Source organism: Monodon monoceros, unplaced genomic scaffold (assembly GCF_005190385.1).
Source record: "Monodon monoceros isolate NGI ecotype Baffin Bay Population unplaced genomic scaffold, NGI_Narwhal_1 Super_Scaffold_5, whole genome shotgun sequence".
Taxonomy (NCBI): domain Eukaryota; kingdom Metazoa; phylum Chordata; class Mammalia; order Artiodactyla; family Monodontidae; genus Monodon; species Monodon monoceros.
This window is the reverse complement of record NW_021703782.1, coordinates 108,588,673-108,612,011: the sequence shown is the minus strand read 5'-3', so window position 1 is coordinate 108,612,011 and position 23,339 is coordinate 108,588,673. Positions and strand designations below refer to the sequence as shown.

General features: G+C 47.5%; 1 protein-coding gene across 4 annotated transcripts in view; it reads left to right on the top strand.

Annotated features, from left to right (window-relative positions):
• The window catches only part of RAPGEF1 (Rap guanine nucleotide exchange factor 1), a 119,898-nt gene that overhangs the window by 12,157 nt on the left and 84,402 nt on the right, over window positions 1-23,339 (top strand). Inside the window, exon 1 of one of the 4 annotated variants that reach the window (XM_029201617.1) lies at window positions 6,952-9,335. The exons of 2 other annotated variants lie outside the window; for them this stretch is intronic. The gene's annotated coding sequence lies outside the window, so the exon portion shown is untranslated. Of the gene's footprint in view, window positions 1-6,951; window positions 9,336-10,295; window positions 10,605-23,339 lie in introns of those variants that run through there. One more of the 4 variants, XM_029201619.1, reaches the window with a different exon arrangement.

Here is a 23,339-nt window from a genome sequence, read left to right as displayed (position 1 = left end):
AGCATTTTGTCTGTTAAAAACAGAAGAGTGCCGGAGGAGCAGATGGGGGCGAGGGGGGAGATCGGGAGTTGTGTTTGGCACAGGTTGAGTTTGAGACGCCTATTAGAGATCTAAAAGGAGGTGGCGTTAGGCAGGTGAGTGTCCGAATCTGGATTTCAGAGAAAACCTAGGCCTTTCTGAGTTTTTGACTTTTGAGGCTGGATGAGATTACCAAGGAAGTGAGTTAGAGAAGAGAAGAGGCCGAGGACTGACCCCAGGGCACTCCAGCATCGGGAGGTTGAGGTGACGAGAAAGGCCCTCTGGTGAGGTAGGAGGAAACTCGGAGACTGGCGCCCCAGGAGCAGAAGGTGTTAGAGCAGAGGGACCAGTGGTGACAGATGATGCTGATTTGAGCCAAAGCACGTAAGGACTGAGACTTGACCATGGGATTTAGTAACATGGTGTTCACTGGGGGCCTTGGCGAGACGTTTCAGTGCAGAGTTGGAGGTGAAAGAGGATGTGAAAGCGAAAGGGCAGAGGGGAATTAGACGCAGTGAGCATGCGCGGTTCTTTGAGGAGTTTTGCTGCGAGACAGAGCAAAGACAAGGTGGTAGTTATTGAGGGTAGTGGGGTCAAGGGAGAGCTTTTTTTAAGGGGAGAAGTAATGGCATGATTGAATGCATATGTGAATGATCCAGTAGAGGAGGAATTGAGGACTGGGGGCATTACTGGCGAAGAGAAGCTCTAATAGCTTCGTATTGTGAGTACTGCTGTAGCAGTCAGTCAGTGCTAACACATCACCCCAGTATTTAGTGACCTAACAACGGTTAATTTAGTTCACGCTTTGCAAGTGCCAGTTCAGGCTGGGGTCCTGGTCTCAGCTGGGGTCCCGGTCTCAGCTGGGGTCCCTCCTGTGTCTGCCGTCAGCTGCCAGGAAGGCTCATCTCTGCCTCTGGCAGGCAGCCGGGATCACTCACCTGGCAGCTGTCGGCTTCCTAGAGAGCGAGGCGCACACGGCCTCCCGAGGCCCAGGGTCGGAACTGGCACAGTGTTGCCTCCACTTCATTTCGTTGGTAAAAGCATGTCCCAACCAGATTCAAGACGGGAGAGAGACCCCATCTCTTGATGGAAGGTCCCTGAAGTCAAGGGTCGGGGTGGTTATACTGTGGCCATTTCTGCAGACGGGCAGCCATAGCTGTCTGTGAGCCGAGTGTATTGCGTTTGAGCCTCACAGAAGTTTTGTGTGGTAGGTAGTGTTTTATCTTCATTTCACAGACGGGGAAACGGGGTCAGTGAGGGTCTGGTATCTTGCTCAATGTCACACAGCTAGTCAGTGGCAGAGTTGGGACCCAAACCTTGGTCTCTCTGGTGTCAGAATCCCTTGCACTCTGTTCTACGTTCCTGAGAGTGTGGGTTTACAAGCAGACCAGAGTGTTGCTTCCTCTCTTTTCTTGTTAGGCAAGGGAATAATATTTTTGAAGATGACTTATCTCATAATTAGAATGGACTGAGGGAGGCGATTATCTTGTGATTTGCATGTTTACTGTGGGGATTGGACAGCTGTATTTATTAGAATCCCAGTGAGGTCACAGTTGTGTATGTAATTAGGGCCTTTATTGACGCAAATTCATGTCTCCACTGTCAGCTGGACCCTCAGTGCCCTCTGACAGTCTTTGTGCGTGTCCTTGGTCAGGTGACTGTCCTGTTCCTTGTAGCAGCCTGTGCAGGTAGTCACCACTGTCTGCAAGACCCGATTCGAACCCCCTTTGCCTCCAGGCCTTCTGACTTTCTATGTCTGCCGTTATCGCTGCCTCTCTCTTTCTGTCCCTGACACAGACACCCTGCCTCTGCTCAGGTCCTCCTCCTTCCAGAACCTGTTGTGATCAACATCTGTCTCCTGAAGCAGCTGGACTTCAAGCTTTCCAAGAGCAGAGTCCAAAAGGTGGAAAAATTAGCCTTAGCATCAGGGAACTTTGGCCCTTCCACTGGTTGTATAGCCTCGGGCAGTCGTTTCTCCTGACGTTCATGAATCTGAGTGGACGAGCTGAGCCATCTTCAGGACCACTCAGGGAGAGTGAGGTCTGCTTATGTTTACATAGAAAGCCCTTGGCCAAAAGCTCCCTTCTCTCTGCAGTGGCTACCAGTGTGTCCCGAGTCCCGTGTGTACCTGACAGCCCTTCTGTTTGCTGCAGGAGCAGCAGCATTCTCTGCCCTGTCATCATTCCAGTGTCAAAACTTTGTTGGCCCCGGGGCTCAAGCAGCTGCCCTCCACTTAGCTCATTAGGGAAGCAGCTGGAGAGATGGCTGGGCTGGGTGCTGATTCCACAGTCTCAGAAAAGATACTTGGCTGGAAAGCAAAGACCATGGTGAAAATATTTTTTAAAGCTCTCTTTGGATAAAGGGAGCAATAAATGAGTAAGTAGGTTAAATCTAGCATTTCAGGTCTCTATAACCTCGCTTATAGGGAGCCCAGGAGCTTTGCTCTTCTCTGAAGTCCTTGGGTTGGGATTCCAGCAAGCTGGGTGGGAGGGAGAGCTTCCCTGGAGGAGAAGCCTGGGGCCAGTGAGGAGGGCTCCGTGTGTTGGCTGTGCTCTCAGCAGGCTGCAGCTGAGGCATGAAGATTCAGGATGAAGTTGGTCTTTATACTTACATACTTTGCTGTAAGAGTAAATCGTCCTGCTGCTTATTTATCATGTAACCTTGGGGAAATTACATAATTTCTGTCAGCTTTCACTTGCTCATCTGTAAAAATGGAGGCAGCTAATAACCCCTACCTCATAGGGCGTGAGGATGCACAAATGGGGGAGTATTTGGCAGGGAGTTAGCTATGATTGTAACTACTATGTAAAATTCACCTTTGGTCTTATGTTATAAATCACTGACTAAAGAGTTTTCATACTTTCATGGTTACTCTATACTTTCAAGATGTGTCCTTATAGTATTTCTTCTTTAATCATTCATTCACTGAGTTTATATTTATCAACCGTCTACTTATGGGCAAGGTATGGTTGATTGTTTTCTTTCTGCTCAGGTTATGATGAGCTGTTCATTTCTTAGTAGTTGACATTATAGTGACATTCAGAGCTGCAATTTGCAGAGTACCTACTTCAGTAGAGTTGCTTACCTAAGAGTTAGCTTCTAAAGTCAGGGCATAAGGGAAACATTGCCTATAGTCAAAATAACCCTTGAAAGCCCTTAAGTCATCTATAATAAACAGTCTACATTGGGGGAGGGTCATCAAACTTTTTCTATAAAGAGCCATATAGTAAATAATTTGGGCTTTGCAGGCCATGTATGGTCTCTGTCACATATTCTTCATTTTCTCTTTTACAGCCCTTTAAAATGTAAAAAACCATCTTAGCTCTGGGCCCTTGAAAAACAGGCCTTGGTCTGCATGAATAACCTGTGGTTAGCAGCCTCCAAGATGGCCCCAGAGGCTCCCCCCCGCACCCCGCCCCGTAGTCACAAGCCCAGGTGCAGCCCCTCCCCTTTTGTATCAGGGTTGGTCACATGACCAGTAGAAGAATGTGGCAGAAGTGATGGGTGAGTTGTCACTTCTGACTGTGGGTGGGTTCTGCCTTCCTGCTTCTCTCTTGGATCTGCTGCTCTGGGGAGACCAGCTGCCCTGTTGTGAGGAGAGGCTCACAAGGTGAGGACCTGAGGCCTGCTGCTGACAGCACGGGGAATGAGCTTGGAAATGGCTCCTCCAGCCCTGGTCAAGCCTCAGATGATGCCGCCCTGGCCACACCTGAGACCCTGAGCCAGAACCACCTGGCTTATTTAAATCCTTCTGTCTTTAGGTAATTGTAAAATCCTCAGCAGCGCAAGGGGGAACAGTGAGAAATTCTAAAAAATGCCTGCTTGCCTGCAGAGTTTAATCCATTCATTTTTAATATTAAGTGTTTTTTTTACCAATTATCCATGTCAACAAATCTGTTTATGGCTAGGATAGTTAAGTTACCTGAGAGTATGATGAAGCTCCTCTGGTGGGCCAGACATTGAAGTGCACCACTTAATACCCACAACAACTCTTGCTAAGGTCAGTGTTGGGAGCTCAACGTCTACTCTGATCTGACCCCTTCTAGGCTTTCTCTGACATTCACGATGGCACTCTGCTATAACACAGCAGTGCTCTTGTGATCTGTGGAGAGCTTGTGCTCCCACAACGAATAGCTCCAGATGGCTTTGCTCTTTTTCAGTTTTGCCCAGAGGACCTTCTGTACTAATGGCTCTTCCACAGGCAGCTGGCCATTGACCTGTGTCATGTGGCCTGCCTTAGAAAGATGAGCCAGGCCAATTGGTTCTGGCTCAGGAACTTGAACCAGGACTCAGAGAGACAGTCTAATCGCTGGTGGGCACTGGAGCTAAAGAGTCTTAAAGAACTGCAAGTTAAATAGGGCGGACAGAGGTGGCCTCGTTGGGAAGGCGAGATTTGCGTCAAGACTTGGAGGAAGGGAGTTGGCCCAGCAGGTATCTGAGGGACAGACATTCCAGGAGGTGGAATGTCAGGTAGGTGTGTTCAAGGACTAGTGAGGAGGCTGGGGTGACTGGAACAGAGAGAGAAGATCCTATCAGGCCTTGAGAGTCATTATAAGGACTTTGACTTTTATCATGAGAGAAATGGGCAGGTGTTGCAGAGTTTTGAGCCGAGTTTTGAGCCGAGTGAAACCATCTGACTTAAGTTTTCCTAGGATCACTCTATTGTGTGTATAGGGGAATAAAGGGGTGCTGGAGCACAGGTGGGGAGCCCTGCTAGAAGCTGCTGTAGTGATCCAGGGAGGCGCAGTGCAAATGTTGGAAAGTGGTTGGATCTGAAGGATTTTGAAGATTAGGGCCAACAGGGTTTCCCGACTGCTTGGATAAGGATCGTAGGAGAAAAAGAGGAGTCAAGCATGACTTCAAGGCTTCTGGCCTGAGCATCTAACTTTAAGAATGGAGTTGCCGTCCACTCAGATGGGGAAGGCTGTGGCAGTGATCAGGAGTTCAGTTAGACGTGCCTTCTAGATCTCCAAATGGAAGTACTGAGTGGACAGTTAAATATATTCCTTGAAAGGAGAAAGATCTAGATTAGAGGTATAAACTTGGGAGTCTTGGTATAAAGATTGTATTTAAAGTCGCAAGAGTGGACGAGCTCCCTAAGGGAGTGAGCCTGGATGAGGCATGCAGCCGGCGCAGAGGCACCGAAGCAGGGAGAGATGGGGGATGCTGGTTCTGAGCTGCCTTCTTGGTTCTTACCCTTCCTGACGGTTGGATGTTGAGCTTCCCTTGGGTTCCCAGGAGTCTCCTTACACTCATACTTACCTTAAGCCTTCCTTTTTATTTGAACATGATTCATGAAGCTTCTGTCCCTTGCTACCAAAGAGCCATGACTGAAATGGTGGTATCAGCCCCCTTTACAGGAAGGAAACAGATTCAGAAGTTAAACTTACTCAAGGTTTTACCCAGTGGCCTAACTGGGATTGGTGTCTACATCCCTCTGGCTCCAGTATGTGCAAAGTGTGTGGGATCCCATTGTCGTTCCCTGGCTGTGGATGGCTATTGGGCTGTAGGCAGTGATTAGTGTAATTTGAATGGTTTAAATTGTCTCATGCAAATTAAGAGGCAGGGCAAGTCCACCCCCACCCCCCCAGCCTCTGTGCTGAGACTGTCATTGGCTTGAGTTTTAAATCTCAGGGGTCCCAGTGCAGTGAAAGGAATCGAAGCGTGGGTGGGGAGTTCATCGATTAATTTATTTCTTCATTTTCTATCAACAAATATTTGAGCACCTGCTATGTGAGATACTGTTAGGCACAAACCTTTCCAAACCTGAATTTTTCATCTGAACCACAGAACACAGAATTATTTGAGTGACTGTTTTCTCAGATATTCCAGGGTGGTACACAGCTAGAGTCATTCTAGATGAATAGGAGAATTCAGTTCATCCAGCATGCCTTAGGGTCTTAGACTTCATTCTCTCCTCTCAGTTGAGAAAGGCAGAAACCAGAATAGTCCCCAGGTAGATACTAATTACAGACTGACAGATACTATGAAAGAGCAGAGCTGAAGTCGGAAGGGATAAGTCAGAGTTAACCAGCTGAAATGAGGTGGGCCTTTGGGCGGGGGTGAGCGGGGACACACCACTGTCTGATGAGGAAACACCGTGTAAAGGCCCCGAGGACAAGGTCTGGGGGTGGTGAGAGGACCACTCAGTGGTGGATGACATGTACCTATCCAGTCAAAGCCTTGAGTGTAAGAGCACTGGCAAGCTGAAGAGACACTTGGTGTTTTAAGTGGTATGTGTGTGTATTTGCAAAAGAGATTGAGAGAGATGAGATTTGTGCTTTGAAGATTACCCTGACTTCAGTGGGAGAATGTACTGGAAAGGGCAAGAATGGACTCGGAGGCTGAGTTAGTCATCCCTGCGGGTGATGGCTGCATGGATGAGGGTGGTGGCAGTGGGACAGATACGCTGATAATTTGGAAGGTGAAATGGATAGGACTTGGCAATGGAAGGGATTTGGGGATAACAGGGTTGAAGCAGGTCAAAGATGACAACCGGGTTTTTGGCTTAATGTTCACGAGTGGTCACCATCCACTGAAATAAGAAGTACAGGAGGAAACCCATTGCTGTTTATTTGGTTTACATATAAACAGTGAATTGTGGTTCTTTTAGGGCTTTTTCTGTTTTTATTAACCACAGGAGTTAAAACCATTGGTTGCAGGTGTTTGCAAACTCGGAATAATTGACTGAGCTCTCCCTGAAATTCCTTTATTTATTTTATTTTATTTTATTATTTTTTGGCTGTGTTGGGTCTTCGTTGCTGTGCACAGGCTTTCTCTAGTTGCAGTGAGTGGGGGCTACTCTTCATTGTGGTGCGCGGGCTTCTCATTGCGGTGGCTTCTCTTGTTGCGGAGCACAGGCTCTAGGCGCACAGGCTTCAGTAGTTGTGGCTCGTGAGCTCAGTAGTTGTGGTGTGCGGGCTCAGTAGTTGTGGTGTGTGGGCTTAGTTGCTCCATGGCATGTGGGATCTTCCCAGACCAGGGCTCGAACCCATGTCCCCTGAATTGGCAGGTGGATTCTTAACCACTGCGCCACCAGGGAAGTCCCCTGAAGTTCTTAACTTATGGGATTTGGGAGCTTTCAAAGGGAGTGACTTAGAGGGACAGTGTCCCAAGTCCATCTTGAAAGGTCTTCCTTTTGCCTGGCATGGCATCTCTAGTGCCATCTCCTCAAGGTAACTCTGCCTGGGAAGATAACCGCACACGTCCTGACCTTCAAAAGGGAGAAGAGACCTGGCTGTGGCTCATTTTTATTTCTTTTCATGGGCAGTTGGGCTCCTAATGAGAATGTTTTCCATTAGGAGGTCCCAGGAAACCTCCATGCACGAGTGACTCCCATGATTATTGGGAGAACTGCTGTGTCGGGTGTGCTCTTGTGGGTAGCTAACACTCGTACAAGCAGCCAGAAGGGTGTTGTCGTCCAGCGGTTGGGACCTGTGATGATGGAGTATCAAGATGGACAAGTTAATTTTCTATTTATATGAAAACTCACTTCTTTTAAGGCTTAGGGGTGTAGAGTCCTGGGCTGGATGGCCTGGAGGGAGAGAAGACAGGGTCTCCTACTTGGCATTAAGTATTTGCCAACTACATTTAAGCTTGTTATCCTTGGCACCAACCCAGGGGCTGGGCAAGCTCTGAGTTCTAAATAGGAAGACGGTTGTGCAAATGGCTGAAGTCCTTCTACGTGTCTCCTTTCCTTCTTCCAATTAAGAAAAATCTGAGGACCGCCTCACTCTTGAGACATTTTAAAAAATGAATTCTAAAGGGAACATACTCAGTTGAGAACAGGCTTGTGGGGAGGGGTGAATAGAATTCCCTCTGTAAGTTACTCAATTGGCCACTCAAAAATAATTGGTTATTAATTGAATCCTTTGTTCGGGCTTGCCTTCTCCAATTTTCCAGTATTGGTAAGAAGCCAGCGGCTAGCAATTTGCTTTAACATAACTGATACTGTTGGTAATTTTATTTTTGTATGATTTTGAACCTCAGCAGTTGAAATGTTCAGTTTATTTTATATCTTCCTTTTCACCCCCATTCATACTCCATTCATACCCCATTCATAGTTGGACTAAATAATTATAGTACAACTATGTAATTACATTCAAGTGCTGTGAATGAAAAGTATCTGGGGCTGAGGAGGCATGTAACGGGTCCTAATCTTTTACTTCATTCAGCGTTTGTTAATGAGGACTTTGCACGTGTCCAGCACTGTGCAGGGCCCTGGGAATACAGTCACGAGCAGGCGAGACACAGCCATGCCTCTCACGGCCTAGTGAAAGAGAGGGGCAGTCAACGTACCCAGCAGTACAGAGCAGTGAGCTTCATGCAGGGCCTCTAACTGAGTCACCTGGTCTAGGAGGTCAAGGAAGGTCAGTGAGAAACAACAATTATTTAAACAGGAGCCGAGCGTATTGTATGTAGGTAGTCTGGGTGGTGACTTTACTTGGATTTCAGGGCTGATTTGACAGCTCTGTGTGTCGATGCTCAGTTATATAGTGGAGTTGCATTTTATACAGAGGAGTTGGGTTTGAATAAAAGTACATAAAACAACAGTTACATATAGCCAAATTACCCTTGAGAATCCCTGTTGGAGACCAACAAAATGAGCTGTCCTTTCGGCATTGATACAGAATGCTGTTTCTTTAGACCAGGGGTGTGCAAACCACCACCGCTGGGGCCAGATCCACCTGGCTGCCTGTTTTTGTAAATAGTTTTATTGGAACACAGCCACACCCATTCATTTACACATCACCTGTGCTGCTTTCCTATTGAAATGGCAGAGTCAAGTAGCTTGACAGACTGTATGCCCCACAAAACCAAAAATATTTACTCTACTGCCCTTTAAAGAAGAACTTTGCTGACCCCTGCTTAGAGCAAATGTAGGAATTAGTTTTATATTTGGGCACCACATGGTAAAAAGAAAATTGTTATCTTTAAATACCAGAATCCTGTTAGTGAGGTGAGATGTTCACACCACAGAAGGCATGAAGGAACTGAGGAAACAGTCATTTCACCTCTCCTATCCTACTTTCACCTGGAGTCATGTACTCATTAACAGAAATGGAGAGTGATTTGCCTAAAATACGTATCCTTCTCCTTTTCCCTTCCTCCCTCCCTCTTTCTGTTTTTCAAGTGTACATAATTGAATTCATCTGAGGTTAATGGAGTCCATCATATTCTCTTTGTGCTTCAGTTGTGCGGGCTGAGGAGAAAAGAACAGGTAGACTTCATATGTAGATGGTGCGTTTCTACGACCTGAAAAGCTAAATGATGTCAGAGCTAAAATGATGTCATCCTGATTTCACTGGAGAAAAGTGGTAAGAATGAGTCATCATTTTGACATAGTTAAGCATCTTGAACCCAAAGCACTATCCTGCAGCTTTCCACACTGTGTCTACACTGTAACTGGTGATGCAGTCTCAAGGAACCATTGTCCATGGGTTTAACCAATATTGTTAAATGTTTTTAATTATAAATTTAATTTGATTTTATAATTGTATGGGAGCTGTAAGCATGTGGCAGACAAACTTTCAGGTGGCCCTCGTGATTGTTACCTCCTGGTGTTCACACCTTTGTGTAATCCCGAAGTGTGGACGGACCTGTGACTCACTTCTGACCGCGAAAATATGGCAGAGGTGATGGGATGTCTCTTCCTGATTATGTTTTGTTATAGCAGACCGTCTTTCTAGCAGACCCACTAGAGGCATCCTCCCTTGCAAGCTTTAGAGAAGTCAGTGGCGATGTGTGTCAAGGAGCTGAGGCTGGCCTCCAGCCTACCATCAGTAAGAAGCTGGGGCCCTTAATCTGATGGCTCCAAGCTGGGCTGCCTGAGGGAGCTTGGACACAGAGCCTTCCCAGGTCAGGCCTCTGGATGAGGCCTCAGCCTGCCGACACCTTGACCACAGCCTTGGCAGAGGGTGCGTCTGAGCCGTGCCTGGGCCCTGCCCAGCAGAGACCTCGTAACAATAACACGCGCATGTTTTTCGTTACACGGCGCTGGAGAACTACGACAAAACACGAGCAGTTTAGAGCAGCGTTTACTGGTTCATACTTAACATTGTAAGAATCCAGGCTAACCCTGGGAATCTGCAGTAGTTTTTTTCCTCCTTAGAGCTTGTCCTTAAATTATTGGGCCACTTGACAAAATTGTAATATGAATGGTGGCTTAGATAACAGTATTGTATCGGTGTTAAATTTTATGAAGCTGAATACTGCACTGCAGTGATGTAGAGTATCCCTATTCTTAGGAACTACTCAATGAAGTATTTTAGGGAGCCCACTTACTCTCATATGGTTCAGAAAAATTTGCATGTGTGTCAAATAAATCAATGTGTTTGTGTAGTATTTCTCCCCTGCTTTTTAAATGTGAAGTCAGAGAAGGCCTAGAAGGTCTTCCCTCTTAGGGTAGAGCATTTTACCTTTTGCTTTTGCTTTTGCATTTCCTGTATGTAATACCTCCTGAAGCAAAATGGACTGCCAAGAATGTCACTTGGTGTTTGTTATTGTTTTGCCTAAGCAAAAAGAGGCTAGCAGTTGTAGGACCCCTATCTGATGTGGTTACTTGTGTAAAAAAGCTTAATTCTCAGGTAAGTACATATTCTGTCATTTATTACTCACAGTAGCCCTTTGTAGTGGGTGCTATTGTTTGTCTCCATTTTGCTAATGAGGATGTTAAATTAATGTTCGAGTTTTCAGAGCTAGTTAGTGGTGGAGCCAGGCTTGACCGCAGCCCTCTCCCTGCCTGGTTAGCACAGAACCTCAGCCCAGGAGTGCTGTTCTGTTCTTGCCCTTGTAAACTGGCCCCGGGAAGAGGTGGACCCCTCACATGATGCTGAGCCTGCAGCAGTTCACCTCCAACAGCACGTCTGATCGCAGCCTGGTGAGCTTTCATTCTTTAGTCCTTTTCTTTCTTTCTTTCATTTATTTTATTTATTATTTTTGGCTGCGTTGGGTCTTCGTTGCTGCGCACGAGCTTTCTCTAGTTGCAGCGAGCGGGGGCTACTCTTCGTTGACGTGCGCGGGCTTCTCATTGCGGTGGCTTCTCTTGTTGTGGAACATGGGCTCTAGGCATGTGGGCTTCAGTGGTTGTGGCTCGCGGGCTCTACAGCACAGGCTCAGTAGCTGTGGCGCACGGGCTTGGTTGCTCTGCGGCATGTGGGATCTTCCCGGACCAGGGCTCGAACCCGTGTCCCCTGCATCGGCAGGCGGATTCTTAACTACTGTGCCACCGGGGAAGCCCTAGTGCCTTTCTCATCTCACCTGGCAAATCCAGAAGCGGCTCCTGTGGTCATTTTTACGGCCCTGACAAGGTATTTCTGGCAAGGAACTAATGAGAGATGCCCTGCTCATGATGTTGCCGTGGTCATGGTGGAGGAGATGGACACCTCACACTGGCTAGCCCAGTGTTCTTCGGCCAGTGGACACGTGGAGGATGGGCCTGTCCTCGTGCGTGTCCTCCCCAGAGTCAGCCTCAGCTTCCCAGGTGTTGGCACCTGGAGACTTCATAGTCCATCTTGCACACAGCTGCCTGGGTGCCTCCTTTTTGTCAGTGATGAGGTTTTGGCCTGAATTCTTCCCTTGAGTTTCAGTGGGGCCCCTACTTCCCACACTTGGGGGCCATGTTGGTGATGGCCTTCTTGTTCACCCCTTAACCTCAGTGCTGCTTCTCCGGGCTGAAGGATTCCTGACTTCTTGATCTGTCTTATGCTGCTGTCCTCTTTGTCATTCTCCTGCCCTTCTAGACCTTAACCACTTTACTCACAAAAAGCTGGGGGAAATGGTAAAAGCACACCTTCAGCCTCCCTGTGTAATCTTGGCTGCCTGTCTGAATGCGGGGCTCTTTGAAGAGAGATTCTCTGAGGAGGAAGTGGGCTGCTGGTTCTCCTCCCCCTGGTGGGGGCCGGCTCGCAGGTGCACCATTTGTTTGGTTTTTCTTTTGCACCCAAAGTCCCCGGTAGTGCCAGGAGTGCTTGATAGTCCTGTGGGTGCGGACGTGGGCCAGGTCATCAGTACTTTAACTGCACCGAGTTTAGGCCTCCGACTGACATCTCATTTCTGCCAAAAATAGGTGGGGAGAGACCACATTTCCATTAAGTTCTTCAAGGGTTATTTCTATATTAAGCCGGAGCTCCTGGAAACAACACACCAGGCTATATTATTAGCTTACATTCCTGAGAAATGGCTTCCCTGATAAAGTTATTGGGTTATTGATTCTTTAATAGATAGCAGATATTAACTGGTTACATGAAGAACATTGTAGATCGTGTAAAGCCAAGATGGAAGGCTCAATTCACAGTGTTCCTTCACATCCTACTTGAAATTTCTTTCTAGAATGTTGTGTCTGGAAAAGTTTCCCTCTTCTGTTGAGTTCATGTATTTTCTTTGGATGGTCCAAAATTAACCTATCTTTTTGCCCTTTTACCTTTGCTACTAGGAAATTTAAGAACTGAATGATCATGGCTCAGTCACAGTAAATATTGTGTTCCAAGCTTTTGGTTATGTTCTATTTTAAACTGTCTTATTAGGTATGTGTTTAGTGTCACCTAAATAAATACCTACGTAGGGGAAGAGTTGCTTTGTTCCTGCTTCTGAGTAGAAGCAGCTGTGAGGGTGTTACATTAATTATTAGGTACGTGTTTTAACTAATGTAGACAAGAGCTTGTTGACCTGTGCTCTGGGTGAGATCTCTGATTTCTGCTTCTGCTCTAGAGGTCAAATCCCATGATGTAATTTTGCTTGAGGAGAATTCCATTCTGACGTGGAGTGTATCTGTGGGCTTGGTGCAGACCAAGGCTCTCTTCTGCAGCCAGTGTTGAAGACAAGGTCTGCAGTAGCCGGGCTGTTTGTTTGCCTTCTGGCCACGTTTCAATCACCCTCCCTGGTCACTTGGACCAAGGGGGGAGGAGGAAAAGCTCTTGGCTCAAGCTTTTAGCAGGACCCTTAGGCGTAAGGGAGGAAGCTAATTTTAGTTGTTTTTAATGTTATGGTAGTTGGGTTGCGTCTTACCTCTTAGAGTAGAGCATTTTAGCTTTTGTTTTTGCTTTTGCATTTCCTGTGTATACCTCCTGAAGCAAAATGGACTGCTAAAAATGTCACTTGGTGTTTATTTTGTGCCTAGAATAACAGTCAAGACTTGTAAACACTGTGAGTCACTAAAATAGTTTTAGGAGGAAAGAAATGTTATCTGTGTTACTCTTTTCTATATAGAAATTTTCCAGTAGATTTTTCTTTGCTTATTTTAATTGCATAATCTAGTTCTTTCATCAGTAGCCATACAGTAACATTTTATTTGCTGGCACCTTGCATCTCTGCTTGTATGCAAAACACCTTATTTTTAAAAGTGAAGTAAGTTTTGGAGGAAGGTCGTGGGTAAAGGGGAAAGTTGCTGGAAAACGGGGTCGTGCTGCTGATCCAACAACCAGGAACAAGCCACGTGCACATCCGTTGTCATCAGAGTGTGCTCACCCGCCTGCTTTCCACAAAGCGCACTTGGCCTTGTTCACCAGGTGTCCCCTAGCACACAGTAGAGGCTTCGTAAGTATTTGTTGGGTAAATGAAGTCAGTAGCACGGCAGGCAGGGAGAGGGTAAAGAATAGTGGACTTATAAAACAATGAAGAAAGAAGGGAAATCAGCTAGGCCAGTGGTTCTCAAACTTGGTGTGTAACAGGATCACTTGAAAGGAAGGCTAGTTAAAGCAGAGCGCTGGGCCCCAGCCCGAGTCTCCCATCCAGTTAGGCGTGGCGCGGGGCGCAAGAGATGGCGCTTCAGACCAGTCCCTCCTGGGCGAGGCTGCCGCTGCTGGTGGTTCAGGGCCGCACTCTGAGAGCCAGTGATCTATGCTTATTGCCCTTGTTTTCCAGATGAGACGACAGGCTTGGAGAAGTTGCGCCGGGCCTAACTGACGAAACTCATTAGTGGCAGAACTGACACTAAATGCCGGACCTTTCCTCCCGCTTTCTGGAAAGAGAAATGTACGGGAAGTCCCCTGTATACGAATGAGTTCCGTTCCGAGAGCGCGTTCATAAGTCCAGTTTGTTCGTAAGTCCAGCGAAGTTAGCCTAGGTACCCAACTAACACAATCGGCCATATAATACTGTGATAGGTTTATAATACTGTTCACACAAATAATACATAACAAACAAACACAAAAAATAAAGAAAACATTTTTCATCTTACAGTCCCTTGAAAAGTCCAGTACTACAGTACAATAGCTGGCATACAGGGCCTGGCACTGAGTGAACAGGCAAGAAGAGTTACTGACTGGAGGAGGGAGAGGAGATGGGAGATGGTAGCGTACTGCTGTACTCTATACAGTACAGTAAAGTACACAAAAGCACAGCCACTTGTAGAGGATGCACGCACGTGTCAGTGTATACGCCAGATACGTGAACTAACTTACATGATTGGACATGCGAACGCACATTCGCTTCTTTGAAGGTTCGTATGTAAGGGACTTACTGTATTCTGATGTCTCTAAATTGGCAAACTTCTATGGTGACCACATTCCCCAGTTTCTCTCTTGGGAAGAAAGACAACTTGGGACAGAATAAGAGGATAAGAGGTATTGTTCCATATATTGGTTAGTTACTCCCGCAAAAGTGCCCTATAGCAGCTGCCCATTTGTGACCGGATGGTATCCGCCACCCAGCAAAGGGAGTGGTTTGTTTGGGAGCTGAGTAGTGTCCTCACATTGTTGCCACTTCCTCCCTCATGTCTCTTGACTGTCTGGGAGATGTTAGCACCGCCCTCGTGCTTGGTCAGCTGTGGATGGGACGCTGCCTTGAGGGAAAGTCAGCCACCTGCACAGGTGATTTCCACGCTGTGCTGTTGGTACTGAAGGTGGAGTGGAGGAGCACCCTTTTTTTTCCTTTTTGGTAATTTATTTTTTTTGAAGTACAGTTGATTTACAAAGTTGTGTTAATTTCTGCTGTACAGCATACTGATTCAGTTATACATATTTCTCTTTTTTAAAGATTTTATTTATTTATTTTTTAATTTTGGCTGCGTCGGGTCTTAGTTGCAGCACGCGGGATCTTTCGTTGTGTGTGGTGCGTGGTGCGTGGTGTTGTGGCGTGCGGGTTTTCTCTTCTCTAGTTGTGGCGCGCAGGCTCCAGGGCACACGGGCTCTGTAGTTGTGGTGCGGGGGTTCCAGAGCGCGTGGGCTCTGTAGTTTGCGGCCCGCAGGCTCTCTTGTTGAGGCGCGCGAGCTCAGTAGTTGTGGCGCACGGGCTTACTTGTCCCACGGCATGCGGGATCTTAGTTCCCTGACCAGGGATTGAACCCGCGTCCCCTGCATTGCAAGGCAGATTCTTTACCACTGGACCACCAGGGAAGTCCCCCATATTTCTTTTGATATACATTCTTTTTCATCTTCTTTTCCATTATGGTTTATCACAGGGTATTGAATATAGTTCTCTGTGCTATATGGTAGGACCTTGTTGTCTATCCATTCTCTGTATAATAGTTTGCATCTGTTAATCCCAAACTCCCAATCCATCCCTCCCTCACCCCCTCCTCCTTGGCAACCACAAGTCTGTTCTCTATTCTGTAAGTCTGTTTCTGTTTCATAGCTAAGTTCATTTCTGTCATATTTTAGATTCCACAAATATGTGGACAAATATGGTATTTGTCTTTCTCTGTCTGATTTACTTCAGTTAGTGTGATCATCTCTAGGACCATCCGTGTTGCTGCAAATGGCGTTATTTCATTCCTTTTATGGTTGAGTGATAACTGCATTGTATACGTGTACCACACTTTCTTTATCCATTCCTCTGTTGATGGGCATTTAGGTTGTTTCTATGTCTTGGCTGTTGTGAATGGTTCTGCTGTGAACATAGGGGTGCACGTATCTTTTCAAAATAAAAGTTTTTTCCAGATACATGCCCAGGAATGGGATTGTTGCATCATATGGCAACTCTATTTTTAGTTTCTTGAGGAACCTCCAGACTGTTCTCCATAATGGCTGCACCAACTTACGTTCCCACCGACAGTGTAGGAGGGTTCCCTTTTCTGGAGGAGCACTCCTGATGGACCTCTGAGTTCCATGGCTCTTTGACTCACAGCCCTTCTCTCTTTGCTCTGGCTGGGATGGTGAGGATCCCTGATGGGCAGCCAGGCTTGGAGCAAAAGCTGTTCAGTGTAGGCAGAAGAAGGTTACTGTAGGCGTTTCCTGTGCACACTTTTTCATTTTCCATCACCCTGGTGCCACCTTCCCAGCACCTTCCCACTTGAAAAGACACAGTCACTGATAATGCTTGAAGAAGACACTTTCATGCATGATTGAGTCAGCTTGCAGCAGGATGAGCAGTCTGAGTTCAGGCTATTTCCCCAATTGCTGAGTGACTTTGAGCCTACTTATTTTCTCTGAGCCTTAGTTTCTTCATCCATAAAATGGATTTTACATTAATTTCTGGCATGGTAAGTGCTCAATAAATTATGGGCTGTTTTAAGGAGAATGTGATGTGGAACAGGTTGCGTTATAGGCAATACATGGCTAACATTTGCCTTAAATTCCCGCTTACTCTTCCTGTGTCTCTGCTGGCCTAAGGTGTGCCTGCACACTTGGACTTTGCCTTATGGCAATTTGCGTTAAGACAGGGTTGGGGGAATTCACTTTGTCTAAACAGCAAGACCACCAGTACATTGGTAATGAATCTCCTTGTTGAAAGGAAGATGGCTTCAGAGTGGCTGGCTTCTCACCCTGTTGGGGACCATATTTAGATTTCTGTAGCAAGTGAAGAAAGCACATGCTGGACCCTGTGCTACGTCACCCGCTGTAAAACGCACTTCCCAGCACCCTCAGGGGCTTCAGGCTCCCTAGTCCATCAGGGCCCAGCTCCCCGGCATCAGCCGCCATACTGACCTTCTGTCAGGTCTCCTGATTCACCTTGACCCTGCTGACCCTGGCCTTCTAAACCTGCCCTTCCCTCTGCCAGGAACACTTTTCCGCAGTCCACTCCTCTAGCCCCACCAGAAAGAAAATGAAAATCTGGCCAACCGCTGTGAATCTTTCAGGCTTCAGTTTAAACCGGCTTCCTTGCAGGGCTGCGTGTGGTTGCCCACCGTGAAAGAGGGCTTTAAAGTGCGCCTTTTAGTGGCTGCCTTTCCTTCCCTGTCTTGTGCCCCGCTCCCCTGCCAGCACCTCCCACATAAGCGACTTGCACCTGAACCCGGTCTCAGCCTGCCTCTGGGGAAACCCAGGGCAAGGTTCAGGCCTCACCGCCCTCCCCCGATTTGGTTAGTGGGCTTTGGCCCCCCTTTTGTAGCAGTTGTCATCCTTGCAATGGTGTGTTTCAGGTCTTCCTTCCCTGTTCCTTTTAAGTATTGGTGCCATGTCTGTCTGACTCACTGCTGCATCCTGGGCGCTGAGCACTTAGGGGTTTGAAAAGTGCTATGTTAACCTCACACAGTCATCCGCCTCCACAGGCTTCCTTCTCCTCTGAGGAGGAGTGAGGGGAATGTGACAGAGGATCTTCCTTGGCAGGCAGCCAGCTTGGGTTGGACTTTGCTTACAGGGCACTCTCTTCAGCTTGGGGCCTTATGGCACAGGTGGGGCAACGTCAGGGGACATATACATTCACCAGACGGATGCCGTCAGTTTACACCTCTCCAAGCTCCTGCCACGCCCAAGCCAGCAGAGTTACGTAAGTGCCATGGGCCACGCGTAGCTATAGCCCTGGAAGAGGGAAATCACGCAGGAGAAAAGTTTTTTCCTGAACCAAGTGTGGAGCTCTAGATTTCTTCGTGCCTGGGGAGAGGCCCAGAGTGGGACCTCTCATGCTTTGGGGAATTGGCCCAGGGCCAGTTGTATAGCACAGAAGTGTGAGCTGAGTTTTATGAGGCTGGCTTCTTTAAGTAGGAGATCAGAATTTTAAAGCCAAACAGTGCTCCATGAGACTGGATAGAAGAGGCTGCCTGTTTCAGAACTGACTTCTCCGTGGTTGGTTTTGGTTCATCGCCTCAGAAATGAATGTTGAAGATAAAGTGGGGGAACCCCGTACAGACGGACTTTAACCAAGCTTCAGGACACACAGCTGTGTGCTAATATTTTTGTTTTGGTGAAAAATTTAAAAACACTACTCTCACCTCTCTTGCCTTCTGAGATGGCCCACACTCTGTAGAGTGTGTTTCTCTCTAAATCCTCTTCTTACCTATCACTTTGTCTCTCACTGGATTCTTTTTGCAATGAGACATCAAGAACCTGAGTTTTGGGGCTTCCCTGGTGGCGCAGTGGTTAAAAATCTGCGTGCCAATGCAGGGGACGTGGATTTGAGCCCTAGACCGGGAAGATCCCACGTGCCGTGGAGCAGCTAAGCCTGTCTGCCACAGCTACTGAGACTGCGCTCTAGAGCCCGAGAGCCACAACTACTGAGCCCGCACGCCTAGAGTCTGTGTACCGCAACAAGAGAACACACCACAATAATAAGCCTGCACACTGCAACAAAGAGTAGCCCCTGCTCGCTGCAACTGGAGAAAGCCTGTGCACAGCAATAAAGACGCAATGCAGCCAAAAACAAACAAACAAATAAATAGAATTGAAAATAAAAACCCTACTCTCAACCTCTACCACAAAGAATACAGAAATATTATTACCAAGAAACTAAATCTATTTTGATCCCTGCTCTGTGGTGATGTTTCAGTTTGTAAAGAAAGTTCGAACCAAAAATGTTTGAAAAGGTGGCCTTAAAAAAATGTGCCAAGCTTTCTGCAGAACGTAGACCCATTTACAGATCCAATCCACTGATTTTCATGCGTTTTTCAAACATATCCATGAGCTTTTTGGAAGCTGCGTATTTTATTATTAAGGTACCCTTAGTTCTGAGGACACCCGTGGCTGGCGGACACCAGTCGCAGAACAAAAACTATCTTTTAGCAGAGTTAAGTCATGATGAGTACATGATGGGCCCACGCTTCCTGGAAGAAATGAAGTGACATGTTTTTCTCTATGGCCGCTTGGTGGCTCTTGGAAACTTTGGTTGAATACCACCAGACTTTCTTCTGCCACACCCTCTCCTCCAAGGGAGGGGTCTTTGTAGACCCCACACAGACTGGGTGACAGGAACATACTGCTAGCTGTCACATCTGGGGGGACCTGTGCTTGGGGAGTCTGGGTCCTGGGCAAATTCCTTTCCTTCCCAGTTGATTTTGTTTTCCTCTTTAGGAAATACAAGATTTCCCATCTCGAATGTGAAATGTGGTTTTCATCTTAGAATGTGCTTGAATTTTAAAGATACTTAAAGGACTTTAAAGATACTTCATTTTCCATGGAGGAAACAGTTCATTCATGGTTGGGGTCAGTGTGGTGGCCTCTCACCCCCCCAGCCCTAACTGTGGTCGTTCGGACACCTCAGCCCTTCCCCTTTCAGCTTCTGTCTATTTTGTCCAGGTTTGCTTTCTTCTGACTGCAAATGTGAATGTGTTGTATGGGTGTCTTGTTTATGCTTTTTTAGACCAAAACCTTGTCATTACCCACCTCTCTACCCTCTTGAGAATCACTGTCTTAGAGCAATTACTTGAGGGCAGAAATCACAGATTTTTCTAGCACAAAGCAGATGCCAGGTATCAGTGAGCATGGCACTAAGCAGAAGGAAGAGCAGTGGTTGATCACTTCAGTCACCAGTTCCGCGTGAAACACGTGTCCCGAGAGCTCTGCACACGGTAGGCCCTGTTTTATTTATCGTCTTACTTGTGCTCTGAGCCTTGTAGCTAGAGAGTCTTGCTTGGGGTGGCTGGTTGGAATTTGTCAGCTGAGACTGGTGGTCACCCCTTTCCCCCAGGTCCCCTGGCTGTGCTAATGCAGGTCTGTTCTAGGTACAGCGTTTACAAATCCGTCTCCCCATCAGGAGGGGCTTATCCTGAGGAATGTTCTGATCTGAGAGGAGACCCTCCCCTTCTGTCAAGAGTCAGAGGATCTTGCAGTCAGCCCGTCCCCCTCTTTGGCCCAAGATTTGGAGTTTCTTATCAGTTTGACTGCTTTCCCCCAGATCTTTGTCTTCCAAAACAGTGCTTCTCAAATGTGAGTGTGCTGCAGAGTTACCTGGAGGACTAGTTAAAGCCCCAGTTCCGGGGTCCCTTCCGCATAGACCTCCATTCGTTAGGTCCAGGTTGGGTGGAGAGCCAGCACTCTGAGCAGCTGCAGGTCACGGTGATGCCACCGCCGGCCGCACAGTTCCTCCCACTGCTCCTTACTCACCGTCCGGGGAGGGACTAAAACACTGTTTGGTCGTAGAATCGACTCAGTGGATTAAAAAGTGAAAGAGAATTTAAAACCTGTAGATTTTTGATATACTTCGTGTACTTGATTGCAAAATAAAATACATTTCTTACTGCGGTCAGAAAAGGTTTGAAAGCTACTGGTAAGCCTCCACCTTAGAAATGACCCACCTATTGGCGCTACACCTGTGCATGATTCTTAGTTCCAGACCCAGGTCGGGAAGCTCAACCAGTGTCCTGGTGACTTCGGGTACAGACTAGATTTGCAGTCTTGATTGCCCTACAGGACCCCTGACCTGTGGCTCCTCTTTGTCCTAGTGAGAGGGTTTCTCTACCCCGTGCTCCCCAGGGAGAAGGGTCTTTAGCGTGTCAAGTTGGTCGTAAGTGAAATAAGTTTCATGAAATATCTAGCCTTACTATTTGCAGTGCCCTCTGATATTTGGTATTCTGTTCCATGTTTTGATCCAGGAAATTGATTTGGGGACCTACTAGTGGGTTGTGACTTGCAGTAAACGTTAGCAGGAAGAGCAGACCACACATCTGCCCCCCACTGTGTAGCCAAGGTCCACTCAGCTTCGTCTCTCAAGGATGCCTTTTCACCCAAGTCAACCCTCATCCCTTTGCATTTTTCACAGCTGGATTCTGCAGTGTCTGCTTGGCTTAAAACTCCAGGGCTTCCTTCATGAATGTTTTGTGGCTATGTCAGGAAGTAAACCCTTTAATTCTTCAGCAGCTGTCTCGCTCTGCTGTGTTTTGGAGCCCTGGGTGTACAGCTTTACTTCCGTGTTAGCTGATAAACCAGTTGAGGGCAGGACCTACATTCCTGTTCAACCACGGACCCTCTGTGGTTCCAAATGCTTAGCATCTGGCTGGTGGAAGGAGCCACGTTGTACCCCATGGCCAGGGCCTGAGCTCGGTTTTTAATAATGTTCCACTGGAAAAGTGAATTCTGAACGCAGACAGCCGACTTTGAGAAGACATGTCTCTGCCTTCCCCTCGCCATGTGGCCTGTGCGTGTTCTTCCTCCTTGGCTTGCCGAGATGGAGGCCTTTAGACAATCGGCAGGAAGCCGCCTCCTGTGCAAAGATTTGGTCCTTTAAAAAGAACTTCAATTCTAGGACACTTAAAGGATACGGCTGCGGAGGGAGAACAAGGGAAAATGAGATGTCTTCTCAAAAAATGCACACTGTTTCCTGCTCTGAGGATTCTAGAATGAGGCAATTGGATTTTTACTAAAGGCACTCACTGGGGTGGGGTAGGTTTTTGGAGAGTTCTGAACAAGAGAGAGTTAGAGGAATGTTGTTTGGCTGAGTCCAAGATCCAGGAAGGGGGCTGGCCACCACTGAGGAACTGTCTTTTAGAAATACATATCGTGAGGCCATTTGTTATTTATGACAGACTGTAAAGGTATAATAAATTCCTTGAGAACTGAGAGGGCTTTTTGACTTCAGAAAATCCCCTTTCCAATGCTTTCTAGCCAAATGTTGGCAACTCCAGCAGTCACTAAAATACGTATTTTTCAGCGACCTGTTGTTTAAAAATAGTGTCTCAGTTCCATCCGTAATCCCACCTCCCAAATTGAAAGACTCAGTGTGTAACTTTGGCCTCTCTCCCTTAGGCTAAGAGACTGTGCCTGAGATTTCATCACTGAGGGTATTTTTAGCCCAGGTGCTAGCATGGCCAGGAGGTGGCCACATCTTTGATGTGATGCTGTGAGTGAGCCATCTTGGTCTTGGACTTTTCCAGAAGGGTGTGATTCACTTTTACAAGCAGTACTGGCCTGAAAGTCTTTTCTTCTACTCTTGTGGTGACTTGCTTCCTTGGTGATCAGAGTTGTGAACACATCTAATACACGGCATATTTGCTGGGCTCTGGCTTAAAAAAGAGGAAGAGGAGCCCACGCTGAGATGTGCATCTGAGTCGGCTGGGGTGGGGGCAGGGCAGTGGCGCTCGCAGGCGAGCACAGGGCCCTGCACCCATGGGCACTGGATTGTTCTGAGTGGGGCACACGAGCCCTCCTTCCTCTGAACCTGTACTCTGCTTCATTTGAGCCATCTTTAGGATACTTAACTCGCTTCTCTCTCTACTAAGTTTGGAGACTGCGTGCCTGGTGTGTGAAGCTGCACCGGGTTCAGATCCAGTCTGTCCCTTGTTCCTCAGCCTCAGTTTTCCTGCCCTGGAGAGTCACTGTGAGGATTAGCTGAGACAGACCCATAGAGTGCCTGGGTGGTGCTGGGCACTGCCTGCAAGCAATGGACCCAGCGATTGCTGTGCTGCTGTTGTCGGCTTCACGTGGTGTCTGCAGTACCTTGTACACGGGGGGCCCATACATCTGACTGGAAACAAATTGGATTGGATTTCAGGCTGTAAGCTAATGAAATTCTGGCTTTAACTAAACCAGCCTGACGTCAGATTTTCGAGGCCGCTCAGAGCCTCTGGTGGGCGGTTAGACCATCTGTGGCTGAAGTAATTCATGAGCAGAGAGTAGGTGGGTGTCCCCAGCACTGGAGCGGCTGTCTCACGTTCTGTCTTCTTTGCATTTTTACTTACTATGCTGAAGTTGTCCCATGAGGAAGAGAAATGACTGGAAGCTGGTTAATACTTCTCGGCCATTACTGAGGAGGGAGCCCTGGACCGGCTTTGTTCAGGAGGCCTGGGTCCTAGGCTGGCGGGAAATCAGTTCCCAGGGCCTCGGCTTCTGCTGTCAGTAGACTCAGATCCTTTCAAGTTCCCACACTTCATGGAAGCTGAGAGCCCACTGCTCACTTGGCACCTGGTGGGGAGTGGGGCCTCTGAAGCAGGGCAACCAGGACCACCTTGGTCCTTACCCCGGAGAGACTGGGATTGATCAGCGCTTGATTCTGAATGTATAGAGCGGAGTGGGGTTTGTTTTTTACCCCATGCGTGTATGAACCGACATGATAAGACGTTCTTGTGAGAACAGAGCCCTGGCCGCAGATGTATTTGAGTCACAGGAGCAGAGGGGCAGGGTCTGTCAAGGAGCAGCCGAGTAGCCTTCGCTCGTTTTGCTCCGGAGAAAATGCACTGCCTCTGCTTGGGTGAGAGCAAAGGCTGCCTCTCCTGCATACCTGCCCCCTCCCACTCCCAC